Genomic DNA, 16,875 nt, shown 5'->3' on the forward strand with positions numbered 1-16,875 from the left:
GTTCTTGGGCCGAAAGGTGTGGAATGAGTTATAGCCTGGTAGTGCAGGGGTGCTTTTTGCTGCCTTGAACCAGGTCTCTGTTACATCACAAATGTCGATGTTCTCCAGTTTAAGGAGTCTTTCAAGCGAGTGGATTTTGAGATTTAGACTTCTAGCATTGAGCAGCATGACCCTCAGATTGCTTTTGTTTGTTGCTGTTATGATGGTAATTTGGTCTTTGGAACACTGCCTAAAATGGCACTATAGGGGTGGCAAGAGCCTAGGCCAGTGTCCGTAAGCCCAGGGGTGACAGATGCAGGCCATCTCTGGCAAAGCATCGAGGTATGTCAATCATGTCATCCCAGGCAGACAGATACTGGAACCCCTTAGAATGATGATTGGATGACTATAACTACACCACTATAAACTGGGATACTTGCGCAACCCACAATGTACAGTTCCAGAGATTTCTGCACTTTTTAAACACAGACACCTTGGAACAAATATTTCGTACACCAACTAGGAGTGCAAACATACTCAATCTAGTTCTAATGAACATCAGAGAATGCTGTATCCCCCTAGCATAATGTTCTTTCTAGTAAGGACAGATCACAAAGATGTATCCTTCATACTAAAATTCAGTTCTGTTACAACAGTTAACCCTATAATGTTAAAGAGCTATTCTAATTCAAATGTCCTACTACTAAGTGATAATCCATCAACATTTCAACCCCTCACCCCAAACCCTGAGAACACAGCTGCCTATGCAGACTTATTCACAGAACCCCTGTACAATCATGTCATTAAATGCACAGCTACAGATGTGCCTTCCAGAAATTAGCTCAGAACTAACACAAAAAAAAAAAAAACAAGCCAAATGCAAGTTAGCAGATGGGACAGATACCCTGTCTAAGACACTAGTGACACCAGCAACCCCCCACACACACACAAACACCTGAGAAAACTTAATGTTGGCCGATCACCCTCAGTTTTCCCCAGACTGACTCCTACAATAGACAGGCTTTTTGTGAAATGCAGGTCATCTGGTGTGAAATTAGTTCCAGAATTTCTGCTCTGGGAAACCAGCAAAACAGCAACTAGGATTTAATAATTAGTGAACCAAAACCTTATTGCACAGATAGTGTTTTTGAAAGTGACAAAACCTCATAAAACGCACTTGCTGTTATACAAATCTATGCACTCTTCATTGACTTCTGAACCACAGGCTCATGCTTTATGGAGAAGATTTAGTAAAACGTTGCCAACAAAGCACTACCTGTTTCTGAAACTGAAATGCTATAACTTTAGGAAAAATTAATGAAAAGGACCCCTTTAAGGGTGTCTGAGGTAAATACACCAACAATCTTTTGAACTGTCAACTGATGAGCAAGCAGACATCATCAGTAAAGCTGGCCTAATAGTGTGAATTAAACGGCATGCATACCTAAACGAATTGTATTGACACTTACCAGTTCAAAAAGCTTTCCAACAGGCTGGGCTTATGGTGTAAAACAGCTTCTGAAATCACTGTGAAGGAAAAAATCAGTTACAACTGCACCTTCAATAAAGATATGATTAAACTGTTTTGTGAACTTCTGGTGTTAGAAAGCATGTACAATGATTTTAATTATCTGTGAACTAAATAGCTTTTATTTAGATCTTTAAAATCCCAAATCTGCATGTAATCACCCCGTTATGTATGAAAGCAGGCATACTAATCATACATACCTCTCAACCTCTTAATGCAAGAAATCTGGACAAAACATAACAAAATTGGGGGGGGGGGACAAAAGTCCAAAAATACAGACTAATTTTAAATATTGCTCTTATAAACTTAGAAAGCTGCTGGAGTAATATGGTTTGTGTTAACATACATTTTCTGAAGGATGTGAAGTCTGAAACTGAAATGAATGTCATTATTTAGTACATTTAATCTGCAGATCACCCAAGCGTTTTGCCAGGAAACCACAACTTTTATGAGGAGTAAACCAAAAATATGATGCAAAAATCTGGACATTCTGTGAAAATCTAGACAGTTGAGAGGAATGATATTAATGTGGCAGTGTGCACCATAATAAGTGAACATGCTAACATGTGACAGTGTGTACCATAATAAGCAGACATGCTAATATGTGACAGTGTGTACCACAATAAGCAGACATGCTAGCATGTGACAGTATGTACTGCAATAAGCAGAAATGCTAACATGTGACAGTGTGTACTATAATAAGCAGACATGATGACATGTGACATTTTGCACTGCAATAACCAGACATGTTAAAATGTGACAGTGCACTGTAATAAACAGACATGCTAACATCTGACAGTTTGTACTGCAAAAAGCATTACTGCTAACATGTGACATTGTGCACTGCAATAAACAGACATGCTAAAATGTGATAGTGTGCACTACAATAAGCAGATATGTTATCATGCAACTGTGTGTACTGCAATAACCACACATGCTAACATGTGACAGTTTGTTCTTCAGTAATCAGACATAAAAACATCTGAAAGTGTGTTCTGCAATAAGCAGGCAATGTGTACTTTAATAAGCACACATGTAAACATGTGACAGTGTGTACTGCAATAATGCAGACGTATGAACATTTCACAGTGTGTAATGCAGTAAGCAGACATGCTAACATGTGGCAGTGTGTACTTCAATAAGTTTGCCAGCTATAATGCTAAGCAGTTTGTTAGTAAGAAGGCCTAATGACAAAATCCTTCCACAGCCCTGATAAAAATTCTACCATTAGCGGTCCAAACTGGCAAAGTAAAATATAAGGAAGGACACAGCTTATAAAAGACAACACAACACTACATCAAAAGATTCAGAGAAGAAAATATTTTTTTCTCTCCACAGAATTATTAGACAAGAAGAGAGAGAGAGAGAAAGAGATCCACAAGAAACAATTAATTTTTGCTATTGGTTAAGTTTCTGCTACATTTGTAATCAAGTTTTCCTGGTTTGTACCTCCTCAGAATGAATGACAACTGAGGTACATCTTATAGCGTGAAATGTTGTGCAGACTCCTTTAGACTGTATCACATTGTAACGCACTTAAGTTTTACACAACTGCATACAACTAATTCTTGCTTAAAACCAAGTTCTGCAACTCATTCCAAAGCAATCTGCTGCTTGTCTGATCCATGGAACAAAACACAAAAGTGGCTATAGTTATGCTACAGCAAAGGTTATCCAGTTAGATTCCTAATTAGATATATTAAATGATGTATTTCAGAATGCACTGATAGCACTCTTCAAATGTTAACTGAAACAGTACATGCTGTTCTAATTCCTGGCATTTTAAAAAGTACTAATTTACATAAAAATAAATGATGGAAGGAAGAAATTCAATTTATATATTTAATCTAAACCTGAGATGCCTCTCAGCATGTGTGATGCCAGTAATACATGGCACATCAACTTGCAACGTTTTTCAGTACTGCCAAACCCCAGTCACTAGAACATTCTATTAGGTAAGAACAGGTACCAAGAATCTAGTCTAGAAGATGACATTAGCTATGCAATTTATTGCACAAATAAAAATCAATTAAACCAGTTATTCTGACTATCTAAATAAGGTTTGACTACATAAACATTGTATTTAATTTGCAAGGTAGCTAATATTTTTAAAAATAAAATTAATACTTTTTGAATTCATATACTATTGATGTTTTGCAGTCTGGTAAAAGATACATGGGATATCATTTAGTTATGAAACAGGCTCCTGTAGCCTTGTGCCACTTGTTCTTTTCAAAGACACCCTAGCATAAAAAAATAAATAAATAAATTGATAAATATGAGATAAAAGGCTATCTGTTAAATCTGTAGCAAATAATTTGCTATACATTATTATACACTTACTCAGAGAGGAGGTGTCTGATTTGATAAATGGCTTTTCAGCCTTGATTGGTTATAAGCAAATGCATATTACCACTGTTACATTTATGTTATATTGCAACAGAGCAAATAAAACAGGTTATGAGAAAAAAATCAGCCCTACATTTAATTCAGTTACAGGATATAATACCTGCAGTCTTTTTGTTTGCCAAAATTACATCTGTTGACATGATGTGCTCCTAACAACTCTTGAAGATGTCCCGGGACAACTTGGTTTGTTGCCAAACCTCATTTGTTCTGGTCCCCTTCAATAAACACATCATACTGAATGACATTTGATGACCTTTAGTAAAACTTCCATAACATAGCTTTGATCACCACAATTTATTTATTACAACTGGACATAGTATAGTTGATTCTAAACACAGCATAAACATCCTTGTAATGTTAATCAGGACACCATACCTACTCATCCTGCCCCAGTAAGCAGGGTCCATACCGCTGCTCGCTTACATTACTTATGAAGCAGCATCCAAGACTCACTTCATACACCATTCATTGAATTACCTTCCAACCAAATAAGCAGTGTCCTTACCTCTGCTTGCTTATCTATTCAGCAACATTTCTCCAGCTGCACATTTTCCTTTCCCCCAAGTCCCTGAAATGAACATCCAGACCCCAGAGGGGGAACAAAAGAGGGCAAGCCTGTCCCTCTTCTCCACCAACCAGCCTAACCAGGCTGCCCCCCCTTCTACCCAAAATTGTTCAACCAACTACCTCCCATAAAGGGAAGGGTTAAGCCAAACATCATTCGGTGTGCCCATCATCTGTAAAGTACACTAGAACCCCGCCATCAACCCCATGCCTTGCCATACCAGCACTGAAAAATGCCTTAATGAAACTAAATAAAGTATAATTACCAGTGATCCCCACTGTACCACCGGAACATCCACTCCAAGAGAATGCATTCCCTTTTAGTCTGCTTCCATCAAGCCACTAACCATGTCTCAACCTTTCCGGAATGACAACCTATATCCGTAACAAATGCCATAGAAACTATAACCCCTTGAACTCAAATCTACACCCAATCAAAGAAAACCCTTAGCAAGTCTCGAACCCAGGATCCTGTCAACTATACCATATCACATTAGCCCACCAAACTACACAGCTCTGGATGTGCAGTAACCTGATTACTGCAAGGAATAGTCTAACTCCAAGAACTTTAATGACCTAACACTAAGAACCAGAAAACCAGAACCCTTTGAGCTAGTTCATGAAAACTTGCCTATGCCCAGCAATGAAGTACTCTACGTGTCCAACCTTAAACACCACCCAATTCAATCATTACCAAATTGCAATCAGGACTAGAACCCAAGCCACCCCACTCAGAATCTCAATCCCCCCACTCACTTCTTCCTAGCAATCTTCCTAGCTAGAACACTTAAAACTACTAACCATCCTTAACCACTGCTTGTACTTGGCCTTTCCCTTAAAGGTTCTCAGTTAAAACCTGGCCTACAGCTGCAATATCTTGCAACCAAGCCTCCCTTAAATCTTCTAACTCCTGTGTAAACAATGCACTCAGTTTCTAAAATTACCCCAAAACAGCCACCTACCTACCATGCTTCCTAAAACCTTACCTAAAAAATTCACCCAAACCACAAGTGAAATGATCCTTGTGCTACTCTGTAAAACCTTAACCTGGTATGTGACATTATTACTACCTACTCAAGGGACCAAGTTGTCACCCCAAAGATACCACCTGTTAGAAACAAACTCCGGCATCCTGTCAACACGTCATTGGCCCTTCCCCCAAATACGGTTTAAACAACTGGATGAGTAACTATAATCATCCCAAGGTTCCAACCACCTGAAAGCAAGAGTTGAATTCAGCTGGTTTGGAAGAGCCATAGGGCTTAGGCATAATAAGTTCCAGTGCTTGTTGTGACTCTACTCCTCCTGTGGGATCCCCACGCTCCCCATAAACCATCTCCAACAGTTTTACCCTGCCCCCACCTACCTCTTCCTTACTTGCCCCACATACCAATGCAATACTCAGCTCACACACTCCTTGAACACAGTGCTCTAACATGCCTTAATGACCCAAACAAGGGGGATTACCTGTGACCGCATTGTGCGCCACTCCAGCCACCAAAGCACCACTAGCAAAATCCATTACCTTGTAATTTTATCTCATTCTTGCCACTGACCATTACTGTCTGTGCACTGCCCTCACAGCCTCGGTATACATCGCTGTGTCAAATGTGAGTTCCATTGCAACTGGCTTCGTTCACTCTGGCCATTGACTGATCCACTAACTGCTGCTGCTCTGCACTTCTGCCATCTGCGACACCATTGCGATCTGCAAAACAAAGAAAACTGTAAATCCTCTTGACACACAAGAGGTGACCTCCTTAGTCACTCCCAAGAGCCTACCTCATACCAAATCCATAGATTCATTGATTAATACTGAGATAACTGCCCATGTGGGCCATTTTAAACCTAGCCAATTAAGCCAGTCACACATCCCACAGTAACCATCTAACTGGTATCGATAGTAAGCAAAAAACTGAAGCATTATTTCATTACAAGACCCCTAATAAAACTGAAAACAGCACATTTTTAACCATCCTATGGAAGTTAGTGAGCCCTAGGGTAATGCCCAGTAACCTTGCACTACCCTACAATCACAACTCACTTCCAGATCACTGAAGATGCTCAAACTGTGCTTCCCCATCTGCAAAGAAAATAAAACTGTCAACCCACTAAACCACAAAACAAAGCTTCATAACATTAAAAATCTTTGACTTATGCCACAAGCAGAAATAGGTGACCCAATGCATTTTAAAATGACACCTAATAAAACACAGAACATAAAGTGAGGTACCCACTAGACACTGCTTATGAAGGATAATTTAAATCTCAAAATTACTGGAGTCAATTAGTGATTTCTATATAACCTATAAACACTGTATGGGCCCAGTTAACTTCTGTTCCAATGGTCATAAGAACATTTCTATAAACAAGCAGTACAATAGTAATCACATGCAATCACTCTTACTAAAAAGGTCATATTCATCTATTAGAAACTGCAACCTTGGCAGCCTCTCCAATTTGCTGCTTTGATCTGTAAATGGCTGTTAACCACCACATTAAACTGCAATGAAACCTAAGATGCTTGAACTGTAAAATACCTTCATGCCCATACCTTTCAAATATACCTTACCTTTAGGAACATGCCTCACTTGGGTCATAAAAAGACATGTCCTCAAAGTTCCACATCAAAAAGTCTGGCACGCATTCCATTCTAACCAATATCTGAGGTAAACAAAACTGAGATATCATGTCATTAAAGGCCTATACCATTTGTACCACATTATAAGTGGCAGGGTTCTCATCTTGGAGATGGAAGACAAGACAATAAACAGGGTAAGGAAAATTTAATCAGTCGATACGTCTGCCAATAAAGCAGATTTCAGAATCTGCAATGGCTTCTGTGTTAATGCAGAGGCTTTGCCTAACATAACCCCCATAAAGCAAACACCTGCAGACCCCACCACACATTACCATTACACCCAACCCCCAACTACCGGGGACTCAAAATTCTGAAATCCTCCCATGTTTAACAGATGGCCTAAATTATGAGATAAAATCTCTGCCCCATTTGGGCAGAAGCAAAGTCTGCTTAATGCAAATCCCTGAAACAGTGCATGCCAGCCATATCTCTCAACCTTCTCGAGTAAAATATCAGGTTAAAGCTATAAGTAAAGTGGGTGGGGAGAAGTCCTCAAAGTCTTCACTCAAATGCCTGTCCCTGCCTGCACACTCCTGTTTTTTATATTTATATTTAAAATAGACTTAAGTAGGGTCCATTTCTCTCATCCTGTTAGTGCAAGAAATCTGACAGAACCTAAAATAATGGGGGTGGGGCAAAGGTCTACAATAGTGACAGATCACAAATATTGTTCCCACCACTCCATAATTGCTAGCTTAAGCAAACTGGTGTTAGCATGCCTTACTTGAGAAGTATTCAATCCAAAACTGATATGTATGGCACCAGGCAACCCCAAACTTTATGAAAAACAGACCAAAACTAAGGCAACATCTGGATGTCATGTTGAAATCTAAAGTTTTGAGCTATCAGCTGATAATAAAGCTCTCACAAATTATTAATTGCACTACACACATGTGCAACAGCTTACAAGGCTGATATGCTTATACCCGTGAAACACTCCCATCATACTTCTCAACCTCTTCAAACAAAAATCCAGACAAAGTCTAACTAATAGTAGACAAAGGCACAGCAATAGGGACATTCTTTAATTATTGCCCATACAGACTTGGAAGTAGATGGAACAACAGGATTTTCATTAGCATGGATTTACTAAAGGGTATGGAATCTGCAACTCAAACTTCTGACATTTTCTATCCTAATTCTTCAATGAGTTGCTAGAAAAACAAACTTCATGAAAAAATGGACAAAAACTTGAGGAAAATCTGGACATTCAGCAAAAACCTGTACAGATGAGAGATCAGCAAAAAATCTGTTCAGTTGAGAGAGAGACATGAGTCTACCCACCTGTGAACCCCATCCGAATGAAATCAGCAGCCGACCATGCTCTGCATTCAAAGCAGTGGCACTGCCATCCAAAAACTCTCTTAACCAAAAGCCTGCTTCCCATAATGAAGGTCCACCACTCCCTGACCAGTCCCAATGAAGGTTCACCACTCCATGACCAGTCCCAGATAATAAGTTTATATTAAAAAAAAACAAACAAACAAACAAAAAAAAAAGAACAATCAGATCTTAACAGCAAGCATACCTGGAAAGACATGAAGTCTGAACCCAATGCCCATCCTTCTCCATCAATGATAATCCCAGAAACCTGCTAGCAAACCACCATTTTCAATCATAATTGAACAAAACAATGCTACATAACTACAAAGGTACTTTCTTTCAATGCACATGTGCAGACAGCAACAACATCTGGAAGACCATGAGGATGGCCTAATGGTTAAGGTGTTTGCCTTACAAAGACAAGGTGCAGGGTTTGAGTCTTACAAGGGATAATTGGCTAGGCTTAAAATGGCTCGCAAGGGCAATTAGCCTAGTACTAACCTATGAACCTATGAACCTATGAATCATCACCAATTGTCACCTGAGAGTCTGGCGAGCGCAGGCCAGCTACAAGAGGGCACAATACATCAACTGGTCACCACCAATGTCCCTTAAAGCTGGATAATCACCCCCAAACTCACCCCATGGCCACAGTACAAAAAAAAGCACTAGATGTGTGCCATCCCTAAACATTACTTTCCAACCTACCCCTTGACAGTTACCATTAAAAACGTGCATGCATGCTTCCACAGCCTGTGAAAATAATCTAATCCAAGACTCACAGCTCAGTCAAAATCAACCAAACCACAAAACCTCCAGGAATAAGCATGATATTTCCTGTGGCAAAACCCTACACCACAACAAACTCACAAAATGGAAACAAGCAGCAGACATCCTGAACAGACTGTACCCTAAAATGGACCCAAACGAACATCACTTACAACTGCAGTATGTCACCTCGTGAGAGCTAAAGTGACTCCCAGAGTGAACCCACAATCCAAAACCCAACAGCAAATGAAAATCAGTTCCCACTACAGCACCCCCCACCTTCTGCACCTCTGCTGTACCACCTCCCCACCCAGCTCAGACCAGGAGCCAGGACCACCCAACTATAACTGAACATAATGGAAACCAAGTAAATTCCTGCACTACAATTACTCAGCTCCTCAGTCCACCTACCTTGACCCAAGGCATACCTGACCACCAAACCTCCTACAGGTCATCTTGGACATGAACCTGCCCTAGCAACGTCATGCCAAAATGTGATTACTTACCCAGCTACACTTGTATAAACCCCTTAAGACCCTCCCCACACTTACCTTATTTCCTCCCAATCATCCCTCCTGTCATTTAACCCTTTAACCTCCCCAACCCACTTAACTCCCACTAATATATCAATCTAACCCCTCTTCAAGATGTCCCAGGACAACTTGATTTGTTGCCAAACCCTGTTTATACTCAACCCCACCTTGAATTCCCCTACAGTAAATCTCTCTCTCTCTCTCTCTCTGTATATATATATATATATATATATATATATATATATATATATGTGCGTGTGTGTGTGTGTTTGAGTTTATAATGTTTTATCTAAGGCACGTATCTTCTAATCAGAAATCATCTAAAAAAATTAATCTAATAAACAAAAATCAAAATTAAGCAAATCATATTACATCTAAAACTTCATATACAGCAAATACGTGTCCAAAACATCATATGGGCGAGACTGCATGATCTAGTTTCCAAAAACTTGAATATCAAAAAAAAATAAATTATGCCAGTGGTCAAGCCCCCCTACACCCCCTGCAAATTATATATACCAATTCAAAGATTGCACTTCAGTGAAGAAAAGGGTACATTTCATGATCCTCACTATACCGCAATTTCCATTCAAAATCTTTGAGTTTTCAAAAACTCAATGATATGGTATCAACCATATGAATTTCGAGTTTCTGAAAACTCAGTCAACTGATTTTATATATATACATATATCTATCTATCTATCTATATATATATATATATATATATATATATATATATATATATAGATATATACACACACACACACACACACACACACACACACACACACACACACACACACACACACACACACACACACACACATTGAATTTTTACACCAGTCATCACACCTCAAACAACCCCAACAAACATGAGTTGAACTCTCTGCTCATTGCACACAAACTGTATTCTATTGGCAGCCACTCAAATTACACATACACTGCAAACTACTAAAAACATACATGTAAACAACAAAAACACAACTCAGAACATTACATCACATCACATACAACACACACTTTACTATGCACTTTCACATTCAGAAACTCAGAACACTGCCAGCACTCACCAAAACACTTTCACCGAAGCATAGCATTTTTTTTTGCAGTGGGGAAGCCCCCTGCACCCCATTTGAGGGCATGCACCCACCCTCTTAACTTATATATACTAACTTCACGACCACATATACCCTTAGACAGCAGCACTGCTACTACAGCAAAACCAGATCTACAGTCTCATATTTGAACGTACCAAGCACTATTCACACATACCTGAAATGACATATTTACCCTACACCATCAACATCTACATGTAATAATGTCACACTTGATACCTTCCACACATGAACATACACACACACACACACACACACACACACACACACACACACACACACACACACACACACACACACACACACACACACACACACACACACACACACAACTAACTGTTTGTGTGTATCTATCTAGCTATAGAGATAAATACTCATACATATGCAATCTCTCTTACTGTCTCCTCAATGACTCCTAATAACTTATTCTGCTACAGTCACAGCACTTTTCTAAACCCACTTTACATATCTTTAACTGCTTTTAGTCACCATTGTTTTGTTTCCTAGTATTCCTCTAACTGAGCACTCCATTTTCTTTATTTTATTGAGACTCCATGTGATGCCCGTGCCCTGGCCCAGCAAGCAAGGAGTCTCAATCCTCACCACTAACACCAGTGAGGGGTGTCTCATGTAGGAGGAAGGGATAACAAATACACACAGTAAAGTGCAATTTCCCTTAAAAGCACACAGAGATCACAGTCATTACAAGGCGGGTCACTCGCTTGCTCTCCAGGTCCCCAATAAGACTCCCCACTGGCACAGCTACAGGGTCCAGATCTCAGCCTAGTGGGCAGGCTAAAACCTCCAGCACCCTCTCTGTCCAACCAGTGCTTCGTGTCCCTGCCCAAGTAGCTCACACACACACACACACACACACACACACACACACACACACACACACACACACACACACACACACACACACACACACACACACACACACACACACACACACACACACACACTTTGAGAAGAGTTTATACAGCCACACAGCCACTCCTGGGGAAGGCTGGCACAGGTTCTCCAGCTGTGCCCCTTTTTCCCATACTATACAGTAGTACCAATTGCCACAACCCACTAATATTTATCAGCTACCAAAGGCCCTTAAAAAGGTGTCCAATTATTACTATGCAATATTATTAGCCAATTGGTAGTATCACCCAGGGCTAAAGCTATAGGAGTGGATTTGTACAATTTTACCAAAGGCATGTAAGTACTCTTAAGAGCTTAAATTATCTCTACACAAAACAGCCACAGTTGAAAGGTTTTAAAATATTTAATAATAAATAATAAAAACACAAGACAATACTTCTTACTACACAGTGCTAGTCAAGAGTTCAGAGATCACCGAGAAATACTTAAAATAATTCAGTAGTACAGTTCTGACATCACAGAAAAACACTTAGTCTATAGTCTAATGTTTCTAGTTTCTAGCTATTTCTAAGAGAAAACACAAGTCTAAGATAAACTTACATATAGAACATAGGCAGAGTGCTGATGAGTTGGATGGTCAAGACAAAAATGCTTAATGCTCTCTGATTCTCTCTGTTTTTAAAATCACCTTCCTGGTTCCCATTAAATCATTCTCCACACTTCCGTGGGTTCACAGGCTAACAGAAACTACATTTAATTCTTAATATCTCCTTTTATCTTGCAGCTGGTCAGGAAGCAGAGCAATAAAAATATTTTTGCATGTTTAAATCTAGCAACTTAACTCTTGGTTAAAACAATAGAAATAATGTCTTCGTCTGGACAGGGTGGAGCCAACTTTAGATCAGAGGGTCACAACATGTTTTACTTGGTCAGCAGAGAGCACTATTGTTACTTTTTTTGCAGTTCCACATCTAACAGCAGTTTTTCCATTTAAAGACAACAAGCCTGTGGTTTACATTAATATTTAGAGATGACAGAATTATCTCCAAAATTCTATCTAGCTAGGCTGGCAGCCTTCACTCTCCACTTCCAAATCCATCTCTGCACATCAAATCTGCTTGTTCACTCCCTCTTTTATCTTCTGGCTTTTGCAAGTAGCTTCTTCATTCACTGCATTTCCATAGCGGAAACACCCATTGTCCACTACCATCAACACAACAACAACAATAATAAAAACCCTCCACTTCCCTACATAAACTTCCTTCCTTTTGTGCATTAGTAAATACATTACATGTTAATTATTTGCCTCTGCCATGCCACACCTCACACCTCCTTCCATCAATCTAACTCTTTCAGGAAAGACCAAATGCAACTGCATAGCATACCACTGTCCACGCTGAGCAATTTATGTTCCTCTTTCCTCACCTCCTCTAAGGGAGAATCTCTACTCCACACTTTACTTCCTTGAACCTGCTTAAGTCTTAATGGTGTAATATCACCCTGTGCTTCCCTTTCTTCAGGTCCTTCTGTACAATGCATATTATTCTCCTGTTGAAATTAAACTTACTCTGTTTATCCCCTCTTCTATTCCTTCTTCTAACTCAACCTCTCTCTCCTCACTACCCAGTTTCTGCACTTTACTTTTGTTGTCTTATACACTGACTTATTCCATCTCATTTCAGCCTGAACACATTCCTATCTGCATGAAACTCCAGAAACCCCTTTCATACCATCCCCTCCACAAGTCTGTAAACTGTTACCAAATAATTTACTTTCAGTTCTTCCAACTTTTTCTTAGAAGGACAATCAGTGACAAGTTGGTTGCATAACCCTTTTGCTTTTTGCCTTGTACAGTAATAAAAAATATTTTGTAGCCCTGGGGTAGATATCATGTGAATAGGTTCATGACCATATACTAATGACAGAGTAGTGAACCTTTATTTTTTTTTAAGTAAAAGTGCAAAAATAGAACATGAATAGTGTATTAGATAAGCTTGATAGCTTGAACTTTGATGCTTTGGACATAAATTAGATATACACAGACACTCCGCAGCTATAGAAAATAGTCAAAAGCAATGCAGGACATAATAAGCTGGAAAAGTTTCTGTGTCCTTTCAGCTGGAAGAAATATAGCAGCTTACATGGAAATTAGAAGCAGTTAAATGGTGGCAAGAAGACACAGAGGCTTATTCTGGGATAAACATCTGGATGCTTAGTTTACCAGAAAGAGAGACCAAGAGAGAATAAAATTAGTTTCACTGAGGATTGGCTAACTGAGCTGGTGAGTCACAGAGTTGGGAGAGGGGGACCCAAAGGCACATCCCAGCATTTCTTAATAAAATGTCACTGCTACAAAATGTATGACTGAGTCATAAATCAGACAGGTGTTCAAAAAGGGCTGATGAGATGGGGCACAGAATTAAGCAGATGATGACTTTCTCCTGAATATCAGTAGGCAGAGATGCAAAATGCATTTATTTCCTTCATTGTACCCGGAGATTATGAATATTAATTAGTAAGTAGGCCTTTACTGGGCTGAAATACGTGCGGAGGCAATAAGAATATGCAAAGAGATATTGAAGGAAAATTATATATCATGGGAAGGGGACATAACTCCATGAGATTTTTAGTTTGCCCAACCAAACAAAATGGCTAGATTGCCAGAGCAGGAGAAGACACAAAAGAAAGAGAGAGAGAATGAAGAATGGGAGAGAGTATACTCACATATTGGGCAGAACAAATGGAAGAGAAACTGTCAGAGTGGTACAGCATGTAGCAGCAACAGCAGCAGGCAGCAAAGAATCTTCACAGGGTCACATTATGTGACAGGTCACTAATAATGCAGTAACTATTGTTGACAACTGCGGTAGAATGAGGGCAGCTCACCCAAGATTGATGGGCATGTGTATAAGCTATTGCAGGATTTCAACTCTTCAAGATAAATTGAAGGGGAGCAGGGAGAAGGGTTTAGACTTAAGATAGTAGATGCACATTGTGACTTGACTGAAAAGAGCAAGGGAAATTATTGCTATAGTCTATAACAGCGAAGTAAAATGTAAATCTGAATGAGGATAGAATAAGGGAGGGGAATATAGTGATTTCACTGTTGATATTTGTTTCCTTTTTTTCAGTCCTCTGCTGCTCTGTTGTATACTTGCAGATCTTTGTGAGAATGGGCATAGTCCAGCTGTAGAGCAGTGTGTGTGCTGTGTCTTTAAGAAGCATAGTAAGTGATGAATGTGCATATATAAATAGCAGGCACGTGCTATACCCAGTGCCATTTTGAGAGTGCAGCCAGAAAGTGAGCATGTATGAATGTAATAGTTAGTTTGTATATAAGTTGCTAAGTTTAACTTAAGCTTCAGTTGTGATGTTTGTACATAATAAAGCTGCTTGAACAGAACCCACAAACTCTCGTCTATTACATCCTGACTAGACGAGCAACATGGTGTCAGAACCAGGATTCCAGAGACTGATATCCAGAGCTACATGATGCAGAGATAACAGTAAAGGTAAACTAAGAGAAACAGGCATAAAAAAGGGCCAGATAAGAACCAAAGTTAATTAAAACTTGCACAGTTTATTTTATAAAAAAGATAAAATGGAGCATTACAAGGACACAAGCTGCATTATTAAACAAGTGAGAGAGACAAAATTTGATAAAACAATTGTCTGAAAAACAAACGAGTATGTTTAAAGCAAATTGAGTGTCTTTAAAACAACAGTGGCATGTTTAGAGTAAAACAAGCACAAGAAAAGTACAAAGGGCATGAAGAGAGATTAAACGAGCAAAATGAATACAATAAGGGTAAATTAAGCATAAATAAAACAAGGCAACTGCACGTGTTTTGCAAAGTGCTGTGTTTTGGCATAACTACTACTTTGTATTGTATAAAGGGCATAACTAGAGTTATTCAAAGTATCTCAAAGTGTGTAAAAGTGCTTACAGTGTGTGCTTATTACTGTGGATGTATTCCAACGAGTTTATTTGTGTGAAAAGTGCAACTATTTTGTGAGGTACAAAGTACAGGCATTTCAAAAAGTTTCTGTTGCTGGATGTGTCTATTCACAAAGTGCCTCATTTCATAGTGTTTCTTGCACGTAAAGAATTATCTAGCAAAGTACTGCCATTTTGGAAAAGTCTCAGTGTGCTGTATATTGTTTATTCATAAAGTGCAGCTACTTTGAAATGTTTCTTACTCTGAGCTTCTTCTGCCCACTTTATTCACACAGTGCAGTTATTTGAAATGTTTCTTACACTGATAAGAGGTGATCTTTGCAGTACAGTAAATGCAAGAGTATTACAGTGCCTGAGAGATGTATTTCACAAAGTTCAGTTGTTTAGAGGCCTGTTGTGCTATTGGGCAAAGTTACAAATACTGGCATACATTTCTGGCATACGTGTATGTGCGTGTGTGTGTGTGTGTGTGTGTGTGTGTGTGTGTGTGTGTGTGTGTGTGTGTGTGTGTGTGTGTGTGTGTGTGTGTGCGTGTGTGTGTGTTTATGCATATTTGCAAAAACCTTCACTGGTATCTGTTAATATGGCAGATGGATTTTGAAAACCCTCACCACTTGTATTTGATTAGAGTATTGCACAAAACTGGAGAATATTTGAGCAAGAGTACAACATTTTTATATAAGCAGCTTATTCTGACAAAGATGCATGCACCAGGACATTCAGTTTGTTAAACCAAGCTGGGTCAGAGGCCATTGAAAGAGAGCATTCATTTGTGTATGCACCAGCAGTATATGAGCGAGAAGGTGAAAATCATCATATTGTTGTACAGGCTGAATCAAGGGAAGACCCTGAGTGTTTGAAGCACAAATTCAGAGAGATGTGTTACCCCCAGACAAATATTACATTAGAGAGGCATTTGTTTTAAACAAGAGATCAGAAACCAGGGAAAACTTTTGCAGCTTATATTACTGACCTGAAAAACAAAGCTAAAATGTGTCAGTTTGGTGACTTAAAAGATGAGTTGAAAAGAACAAGCTTGTGTGTGGTACTAACAGTGCTGCTGTGAGAAAGAGTTTGCTTCATGACAGTAATTTAACATTGAGTAAAGCTATTGAGATTTGTCAAATTCATGAAGTTACAGAAAGACACACAAGTATGCTTGCAAGTGATGAGCATGGTTTTAG

The sequence above is a fragment of the Protopterus annectens genome, chromosome 3.part0, assembly GCF_019279795.1.
Source record: "Protopterus annectens isolate FY-2018-M chromosome 3.part0, PAN1.0, whole genome shotgun sequence".
Lineage (NCBI taxonomy): Eukaryota > Metazoa > Chordata > Ceratodontiformes > Protopteridae > Protopterus > Protopterus annectens.